We start from the raw sequence: 10,784 nt of genomic DNA on the forward strand, positions 1-10,784 counted from the left end.
ATGTGTAACGGCCAGCACGAGGCGCCAGAAGGCGACATGAAAGGGAATGCCAAGAGAAAGCGCCGCAGAAAGAAGCGCCCTAAAGATAGGAATGCGGTGACTAAGGTAGCGCCGCCAAAGACGGCGAGAGACCCAAAAGGGCAGGGCGCGAGGAAAAAGGTGCGGTCGTCACTGACGATGTTGACGCATCCTAAACGTTCGAGCCACAGGTCAAAAATAGACCGCGAAGTATGTTCTGCACGGACGCGGACAAAGGGCACGGGGCTGTTAAATTCCTCGTCGTTCCGTCGTTCTCTTCGAAGCTCAGCGTGTAGTACGAAGAAACGCAAGGTGGCAAGACTAGACTAGGTGGGGAGTAGCGACGCGGTCATGATGAAAGCGGGGCGCCAGGACGCAAATTGGCAGGAGACTGTAACGTCTTGGGGGACCTGATAGTGAGTCAGCCCTTTTGTTGTTCCTCGGCAGTCAGAGTAGCTTTCAAACCACGACCACCTCGGGTACGGCTCAAAAGTATGAGTCAGTCGAAAATGTTTGGAATGGGAGGCCAAGAGCGCTTCCGTAGAAATGAAGTGCTGTGTTTTTTATTTTGAGCATCGGGAAGTTTTCGCGATTTGAGACTAGGATTTCTTTCAATGTGTAAGGTTTGAGCTTTGCTTGTGTTTTCGTTTGAGAAGCTCCGAGATTTGAAAGATGAGGTTTATGTAAACATGTAGTCTCGCGTGTGTTAGTTAAAGAGTAAATAGGCTTTCTTTTTTGTGTGTGAGTAACCTGAGTGTCAAGGTTATTGGTGAGAGGCCTATCGTAACGCGCGTGTGTCTTAGTTAACCTTTTTTTATAAGCCTTTTTTGTTTTCTAAGGTTAACCGCGTAGTTTTCAGTGAGTGCATGATTTGCACTGAGAAGAGTTCTTAGTTCCATTAGCACGTGTCCTGTGCGGACGGAAGGAAGCAGGTTTATGACTGGGTTGCTTGTGTGTGTTGAGGGCGGCCGTATTCTGACTTCATTAGTGAGCGTGCGTGGAACGAGTAATTAGGAGACGCATTTTTTTAAAAGGGTCTTGCGGAGTGCGTAAGTTACGCATATTAAGTTCGGGTTTAAGGTACGTGTCCTGTATGGACTAGAGAAAGACACGTGAGTAGGTGTAATGAAAAGTTTGCCTACAACGCAAGTACGCGTTCTGTTTAGTGACCACAAGGCTAGTGCGCTTGTGATTACGTACCTCTGAGGTTGACCAGATTGTTCAGTGGCATCAATACGTGCGATAAGTACGCCACTGCGATAGATTGGAAACATGCTGTTCGTGTAGTTAGGCCACTTCAGTTATGTTCGGCTGTTTTCATTTGTTTGTTTGCAACGGCAACGACCCATTGTTTTGCTACAACAATAGCACTCTGGTCTTGTCGGCATTCGGGGAGAAATGGATAGCGGTTTGGAAAGGTGGTTGGAACTGCTTTGTCAAAATTGAGGAAATAAAAGATCAGGGTTCATTTTGAATCAGTAATAGCCTGGCGAGTCAGGGGTGAAGAGCCTGAGCTTACACGTGGTGCAGCGCTGTGTTCTTTTGTTTGTTTGACGTATGTTCTCCAGGGCCCAGGATCCCGAAGTTCGTCAAACGAGGCTCGACACCAATACCCTGCAGGTTCTTTCAGCGTTCCTCATGGCCAGCGAATTTAGTTCACCGGCCATTCAGAACATCTGGGGCGAGGAGGAGCTGTTAGATATGGGGCTGTTTCCTGAGCCCCCTTCGAGTTCCCCAGACCACATCGAATCTCACCACAGCTAATTGCGAAGCGCAGAAGCGCGGAATGCCCATTCCAGAGGCGCGCACGTGCGAACAAGTTGAAGGCCCCCACTTCGTACGCCGCCGGTGGAGCTATTCAATGCTTGGCTCTTCCAAGAAGCGAGGGGATAGCCCGGCACTGTTCCAGGTAACGTGAGTCCCGAAGCCAGACGGCAGTGATGTTACCTGCAAGGCCTGGCAGCGTCGCACCGGCCGCCTTTGAAGAGGGCATTTGCAAGCCAGCGAGGACATACCGCCGGGAGTAGGGGGCCCTAGGACAATTGGGGCCCAAGCGTCGCCCCCCCGTCCGCCTTTGAAGACCGCATCGTAAGTCAGCAAGGCAAGACCGGAGGGAGCCGCCGCGTGTGACACCACCGCACGGGCGCCTACCATTGGCCGAAAATGGCATCATCTGAGCGGACTCTCCCATTGGCCGAACATGACGCGTCTTCCAGACCTCGAAGGGTTTAAAAGACGCATACCGGGAGCAGCAGAAGAGCATTCCAGAGATTCCTGGAGCATTCCCCGATTCCTTCACTGAGCTCTTTCGAACTTCTTGCCACGGGCCGCAGCGTCCGAGTTGCTGCCGGCCCATAATGACTGTACAACTGTTACTTGACTCTCACCTCACTGTAAATAATGTAAAATAAACCTCCCAAGTTTTTCATCCCGAAGTCCGTCCTCAACTCCTACACCGTGCACGCGAGCAGAGAGAATCTTTTTTCATCCATAAATTTGGAACGTACACTACAGGAATTAATGAGAGTCCGGGGCGGCTGACGTGCCTCCGGGATATGCCGGGAAAGTGCATGGGAAACGCGAATACATGTTCTGTACTCTAAAATTGAGACGCTGGCTATTCACTGCTTGCTCACCCCTCCGCATGCGCCTCAAGGGGACGAGCGGAAAACCAATAAATTCAGTTTCCTGGACCCTGCCACTGAAGTGGTCATTCTGAGTGACCTATTGCCCTTCTTGAAATACGCACGAGCTGACTTGATGTGAGTTGTCTCTTAAACGTTCAAAAACTGGACCACAAGGAGGCTTTTTAACTCGGCTCCCTAAATCTAAGCCCATGGGCGCACTTGCTTTGCGAATCCCACGCATATGGAACTATATTTTTTTTCGCACCGTAGCTGGACCACAGAGTTGCCGGAACGGGCCGTGCCTTGTATATGTGTACTGTGACACTGTGTTTCTTTCCACAAGTTGCCGCTCTTCTGTATTTCTTCTGGGCCCCTTCTCTATTGTGTCCCCCGCCACCCGATTCAACTTGCCTTCTCTCCCGCTACAACGGCAGCCCACGCACTAGTGCTGCGGAGCGACCGTTTTCTCCCTCCTTGCCTCGGGTGGACGGGAACCTAGCTGCCGCTACTTCCCGCCCCCCTCACTCTCCGACTTACGTCTCCCTCCTCCTTTGTGCTTTCTTTCTTTTTCTTTCCTTTTTCTTTCTTTTTCTTTTTCCTCACTGACCTCCTTGCTCTACATACATGTGACTCCGCCTTCCTCTTGCCCTGCATAGCTGCCAAAGGCCGCTGTAAATCTGCCAAAGCGCCGAAAATCAATCACTGCCACAACTTTTCCTCTCGGTTTGATGTATGTAAGAACGACCGGGCACCCGCTCTGTTGTCTTCACTACCAGGGCCGAACTGCCATTTTTTTGTAAACCCTGATGAAGATCGGTCCACCGATCGAAACTGTCGAAATTAAATACTAGTTCTGTTTACCTTGTAGCACCACTGAAGTTCTTTACGTTTGAAAGGTAGCCTGAAGAATCCCTCGTTGCCTATATATATATATATATATATATATATATATATATATATATATATATATATATATATATATATATTAGGTTTATATTTCCAAATACAGCCCTCACGGGTCTATCTGGGGAAACCTCTTCACCGTGACAATTCAAATATTGGCGTCATTATAAAGAAAAAAAAGAATATATTTTACCCCTGCCTACACTATCCACATTGACAGCAGGCAGTTCCAAGATACAACTATCATGTGCGCCACGAAACCCACGACCCAATATTTAGGGGAATTTCCATTGGAAACCCATTCGTGAATCACTCGAAGAATGCAGAACGAAACATGTTAAACCTCACGTAATTTAACCAGAAATCGAAATCTTGATTGGTGGTTTACTTTTGGCAAAATGTCTTCGCACAGCCAGTATTCCATGCTTTAAATCTTATCATACATTCCAGCCAAACATCATCACCTAATTAGCGAGCTGATTCGCTTGCAAAGAACAATTTAAGTCAGCCCAAAGCTATTTACTTTGTACTCTAAGCCTTCATGATCGTCAAGCGTAATTCGTTACATTCACAAGCCGCGCTTGTAAAGAAGTTGGAGCTATCGCCTACAGATTAGCTGACGCCTGCTTTAACTTCGACACATCGAAAGGTTTCAGTGAAACAAGACGTGTGTAATTCTAAACCATCGTCCCCATCCGTCTAATCAAAAGCACTACTAAATGAGTCTCGCGGTCCGTTTTTTCTCGTTGGTACTTATTGGGTTTACGTATTGGGTATTACGTATTGGGTTTGGCGTTGGTATTTTCTCGTTGGAAAAAAAGAAACTCTAGAAATTCCATATTAGGGTGGCGGTTTCTTTTTAAACATACCAAAGTATACTATTCATTTAATGTTCCTAAGAAAGGCCTATCAAACCTGCTATGCCTCTCGTATGACGCAAGTGAACTTCGAGAAGACGTTTATTTGCTAAGTGCATTTAAAGCACAAAATAAACAAGACGCCTAAGGCTTTTGGAAAAAAAAATAACCCAAAAGCGGCGCCTTTTTCACCTAAATCAGGAATGTCAGCTGTTCTACATTTTCCCAGATAAGCGGGTGAACTTTATCGGTGTTTAGGGATGGAAAACGGGGCTGAAAACGATATTTTTTGCGATTTTATCAGTAATTCAAAGTCGCGAACTTCAATGTTTTCCGACATATTAAGCCTAACGCACGCCTCCTTAAGAAAAAAAAAAATACGTGACTAATGCAGTGTTTCTATAAAACCGTGAAAAACGACATATCACGCTTCTTTCGCTTTACTCGCATAAAGCGCATTGCTGTAATAACGCATCAACCATACAACTACGCACTAGGGTACACATGGCGCACTTTCACCAAAGTGCGGAATTCCTCGCTCTACATTTGTTTGCAGAAAGTTTGTTTGCAATTCAAGTACCATAAACACATTGCTGCGGGACTGATTGCTAAATAATGTTCACTGCATACTATCTTACTCATTCCCCGTAACGACTCCGGCAATACCTGCATATTTTCATCAAATACTGCACCAGCAATTTTAGTGATTGGCTCATTGAGCAAAACCAATACGGTATTTCTATCATGCTTTGTGACATTTAATGTAAGAAAGTATTGTTTTAATCAAGAGACATGTTATTGAGTTTCCGCTTGAAATATATCAGCCTTTCGTTAGCCTGTAATGCGAGACAGGAGGTCTTTTCACACCTGGTGACACGCAGGGACACTCATAGGGGGCTCAGGCGGAGCAATTGCCGGGTATGTATGCCAGGCTAACCGCGTCTGCGACAATACAACCACAACTACCAGCACACATACAACAAAACAGGCAATCTTTCCTTGAAGTTGTTTTGAAACTACAATTGTTTTACTGAGTTTCGCCCGACGGACGATGCATTGACACAAATAGCAAGGTCTAGCGTTGCTTTGAAATACTTGGGCCATGTTGTAACTCTATGCGGGTGCGACATGTGGCACGACGTCGCGCGCTTGGTAACTCCGGCTGCACAGGAAGAACAGTGCCCTCGCCGCTAGCAGGCATGTGAGAACACCAGCATCACGAGCACCGACAGCGGTGTGCAGGCGTTGTACCAGAAACTATGAAGCTTACAAGCAAGTAAGCGGCTGGTGTATTAAGCAACATAGCAAAAAATAACGTTAAATTCATAAAGGCTGTGCAACTCTCATGGGTGGGGGCAAAGAAAAAAGACTCAGCCTAGGAGTACCTACCTAAGAGCTAACAGTAAGAGAGATAAATTAGCTATAGATATTGTTCAGCCGGTTGGGCTTACAATACCAAGCCTAAACGGCGGCCAGTAGCCCTTGGTCTCTGGCGGCGACCTCGGCCATCTGGACGCCCTGGAGTTGGTCATCAGGGGCCCAGCTGACGAGTTTTACATAATCAACATTTGTGCGAATACTGACCTGGGTAGTAGCGGCTATGAGCCACCGGGTTCCGGCATGTATTGGTTTGAAGGAGGTGCCAGGCGGCCGCTTGTCGTGTTTGGTGAGTTGGTGAGTTGAGCAATTCGGGACCTATGACGTCAGGCAATCTTGCCTGGCTGCCACAGAATCTAATGGAGATGCTCGGGAGTAAGCTGCTGTAATTTTGACATAATCACTGTTCGAACGCGGAGCTTGACAGTCGATGTTTTGGCCCAAGTAGCATAGCGTTATTAAGCAGTGTGCACGGGCCTGCTGTATAGCAGGCGTTGGCTCTGATTCGTCGAGGAGCGCTCGCGCCAAGCTGTTCCCTCACGCAACACCTGGAGAGCTATCGCGGCCGCGGGCGTTGTCTTTTGTCCACTCTGATCCGTTGAAGCATGCTCCTGACGTGGCGTCGACGCCGCTAGTAACTATGTCGAGGCACAGCTCGTGATGTAGTGTCGCAGCCAAGCCAATGGAAATGCAACGTGTAGGCGCCGCTTCGCTCCTGCAGACGACAGACACCAGCTATTTAACACAGTGGGCCGTCCGAGGCTTTTGTGTCATAATTACTAGTTTTGCCTCGAAGCGAAGCACTGACAGCGACAGCAAGTGTAAGCGTTGCGTTTGAACTGCTCTCTTGGTGTCCCGATATTCCAACGATGCGACGTGGTGCGATGCAACACAAGAGCGACTCTTGCCATGCAGAAGAGACAGAGCCCTGGCATCCACCAGGCATCTCACAACGCTCACGTATATGGTGCGTTGACCGAACGCTGACGACACTTGGGCTACTGGCAGGTGCATGCGTCTGCCTCATCCTCTCTTCCCTTTCCTTTTCCACTGCCTCCTATTACTAAACATTTATTTGTGTAGTGCTTGCGAAATAATTTAAAACGGCAACGCCCCTATTTTTCCCTCTAACTCTACACTTCTGTGAAAGAGGAAAATTAATAAAAAACGTCAGTATGGTCGCCGTTTGACATGCCACATTTTGTAAGCGTTCTAGAAATTGACGTGACCGACACTGCCTCATTTGGCGGCTGAAAAATTATACATTAAATGCAATTAAGTAAGCGTTCTCCTGCACAATATAAACAGTGCTTACAACAAAATATAATTACTGTTGGTTATTGCCAGAAACATTTACCTTTCTTAAGTGATCGTAAAATACTATAAGTGGTTGAACTCTCATTATAGGACTTAGTAAAATAAGAGCTAATTTCTTTCTAAAAAATACCGTCCTTTAAACATTAGCAAACTTTAAGTAGGCCGCCATTCATGCCTTAGGGAATGGATTGAATATGTTTCAGAGGTTTAGTAACGAACATAACCATCGAGCTTGATTTATAACTTAGTGTTGTAAGGCATCGTGAGCTCATTTCGAAATGAACTTTTCCTTGTGTTATCGTGAGACGTTTCTCTCCTGACTTTACTTTTTTCTTGATTAGTTAAGGTTAAGTTAAAGGTTACGCATAGAATACGACACCTTTTACGCGCGTACTTCGATGTACGATTGTTGTACTTTCAGGAAATTGATTTCCTGAAAAAGTAAGCTTCGTGAGTGACATAGTGTTTTTAAGAACCGTGAATACCAGACATATGGTAAAGTTCTTTTGCACTTTTATTCGTATAAGCGCCTTTGCTGCAAAACCAAGGACGATACGATATAACCTATGCATCACTGAATGCGGAGCACATGCTCTCGAAAATGTGCAGTTTCGTACATGATTTGGCGTTGGACCTGCTTTGGAGCCAGTTCTTCAGTGATGTCGAGTGCAGACTAACTCACAGATCCGCCGTAATGACTCCGGAAACGCTTGAGAATTTTCGTCAAATGGTGCATCAGCGATTTCGGCGAGTCGCTCAAGAACAATAGCTAAAAGAGGATTTGCGCCACACCTTGCGACCTTTAGCGTAGGAACATTTTATTTTAACCGATACACATGAAATTTAGTTTCCGTTTGAAATATATCCGCCTTTGCTTAGACAGTTACTATGTAGGAGCGCAAAAACCACAAGACGGACAACGTGCCCTCGAAGATACGCTGAAATTGATTTGTTCAAGACTTCTCCCGACGGGTGGAGGATCGACAGCATCAGCAAGATCTCGCGTTGCGACATATGTCTGTGGAAGATGTTGTAACTGCATGCGGGTGCGACAAATTGGCACGACATGGCACACTTGGCAACTCCTGCTGCACAGAAGGAAAGGCGCCCAGCCAGCTACCACCATCATGAGCGCCGGCAGTGGCGTAGCAGGCATCGCACCAGTATTTGGAAAGCTTACCAGGAATTCGAATTCGAATTGGCCGGTATAGTAAGCTACATAGCAACAGAGAACGTAAAACGCAAAGTGAGAATGGCGGTGGCAGTCTCCTAGCTGGAGGCACTGGTAAAGGAACAGGCTATGAATAACTAAGAAAAAGAAAGTGAAGTCAAGGGAGAAACATTTCGTAACTCAAGAAGCTCTTTTCCAAGAGGGATACCATATAACACGTAGTTATAAATCCAGATATACCAAGAAAGAAGAAACGTGATCTTGCTGTGCGAAAAAGTTGGGTTAGGCACCGTTGTCATCCTTCGTCCTCGTCCAAATCTGTCGCTGCGCGGTAAGGTAGACAGCTTTCTGAATTTTCAGTCGAGAGCTCAATCTTTCACAAACTCGCCAAGGTTACAGAAGAATACTAGAAATTTGCCAAAAAACGCTGGAGCCAGAAGGCGTTAAACGGAGGCGTTCTTGTACGCGCCATGTACTGCTTGCTGCCACATGCTGGCAAATGATTTCTCCAGCTTGTTGCGTACTGGCGTTCAGGAATTTGACCTTGAAGAAGTGATTCTGACTATATCGAAGATTTTCTACCTTGAGTTTGGAGTCTTGTTACGTGGCAGGTATATCAGCTAGTACATGTATGCAACCTCTTACACCAAGTAGAGGCGTAGGATATTTTCCTTATTATTCGTCTAGACTGAATTGTGGCGTTGTTCTTCTTTAAATTGAATATCTCGTAGCATTTTTTTCGTTTGGCTTTTTATTGCATTTTATGAACTCTAAGCAAGGCTATGCTTGTACGCCGTTAGATGGCGCCGACTTCTCCCCTTAATTCATAGATGGATCTGTAATCTCCCCTCCTTGTGTTTTTGTGTTTCGCATACATATATATATATATATATATATATATATATATATATACATACACATTTTATTTATTTCCTTTAGTTTTAGATTCACAAATACAGTGAATCTAAAGAAAAACATATATTCTACCCCTACCTGCGCTCTGCACATTGGCAGCACGCTGCTTCAAGATAAAACTATCACCTGCGCCACGGAATTGCCATTGAAAGCCCATTCGTGAATCACTCGAAGAGTGCAGAACGACACGAGTTAAACCTTACGTACTTTAACCACAAATCGAAAGCTTGGTTGGTGGTTTGTTTTTGGCAATGTCTTTTTGAGAAGCCAATATTCCATGCTCTAAATCTTATCATACTTTCCAGCTTATCCACAACACCTAATGAATGATTCGTCTGCAAGGACGATTTGAAGCCAGCCGAAAGCTATTTAGTTTGTGCTCTAAGCCATCATGATCGCCAAGCGTAATTCGTGACGGGCATTAACGAGCCTCGTTCCCAAAGAAGTTTAGAGCTATCACCTACGGATTAGCTGACAGTTGCTTTAGCTTCGACAAATCGAAGGGTTTCATCAAACAACGCATGCGTAATTCTAAACCATCGTCGCCGTCCGTCGAATTAAAAGCACTACTAAAAGAGTCTCGCGGTTCACCTTTTCACATTCGCACGATGAAAAGAAGAAACCCTAGAAATTCCACATTAGGGCGACGTTGCTTCTTAAGCATAACAAAGTATACAATTCATTAAATATTGCTGAGAAAGAACTGTCAAACCCACTAAGCTTCTCGTATGACGCACGAGAACTTCGAGATGACGTTTATTTGCTAAGTGCATTTAAAGCACATAATCACACACGAGGCCTCAAAGTTTCGGAAAAAAGGTAACCCCAAAGCGGCGCCTTTTCCACCTAAATCAGGAATGTCAGCTTTTCTACATTTTCCTAGTAAGTGGCTAAAACTTATAGGTGTTTAGGGGCGAAAAACAGGGCGGAAAACGATATTTTTTGCAATTTTATGAATATTTCAAAGTCGCGCACTTCAATGTTTTCCGATGTATTCAGCCTAACGCACCCTTCCTGAAGAAAAAAAACCACTTGACTAATGTATTGTTGCTATGAACCCGTGAAAAAAAGGCATCTCACGCTTCTTTCGCTTTAGTCGCATTAACTGCGTTGCTGTAATAACGCATCGACGATACAATTGCGCACTGGGGCACGTATGGCGCACTTTCGCGAAGATGTGGAATTCCTCGCTCTACTTGTGTTTGGAAAAAGTTTCTTTGAGCAAGAGGACAGTAGGACGGTGTTCCTTTGGAGACGATTATTGATTAATGTTCGCTGCATGCTATCTTACTCATTTCCCGTAACGACTCCGGAAATACTTGAGCATATTCATCAAATGCTGCATCAGCAATTTTAGCGATTGACTCATGGAGCAAAACCAATGCGGTATTTCTATCCTACTTTCTTACTTTTAGTGTAAGAAAGTATAGTTTTATACGAGAGACGCGTTATTGAGTTTTCGCTTAAAATATATCAGCATTTCGTTGGACGGTTAATGCGAGACAAGGGGGCTCTTCGACACCTGGTGACACGTAGGGACACTCATGGGGGGCTCAAGCGGAGCAGTTGCCGGCTATGTATGCCAGGCTAACCGCGTCT

This window comes from Dermacentor andersoni, chromosome 2, assembly GCF_023375885.2.
Source record: "Dermacentor andersoni chromosome 2, qqDerAnde1_hic_scaffold, whole genome shotgun sequence".
In the NCBI taxonomy this organism is placed as follows: Eukaryota; Metazoa; Arthropoda; class Arachnida; order Ixodida; family Ixodidae; genus Dermacentor; species Dermacentor andersoni.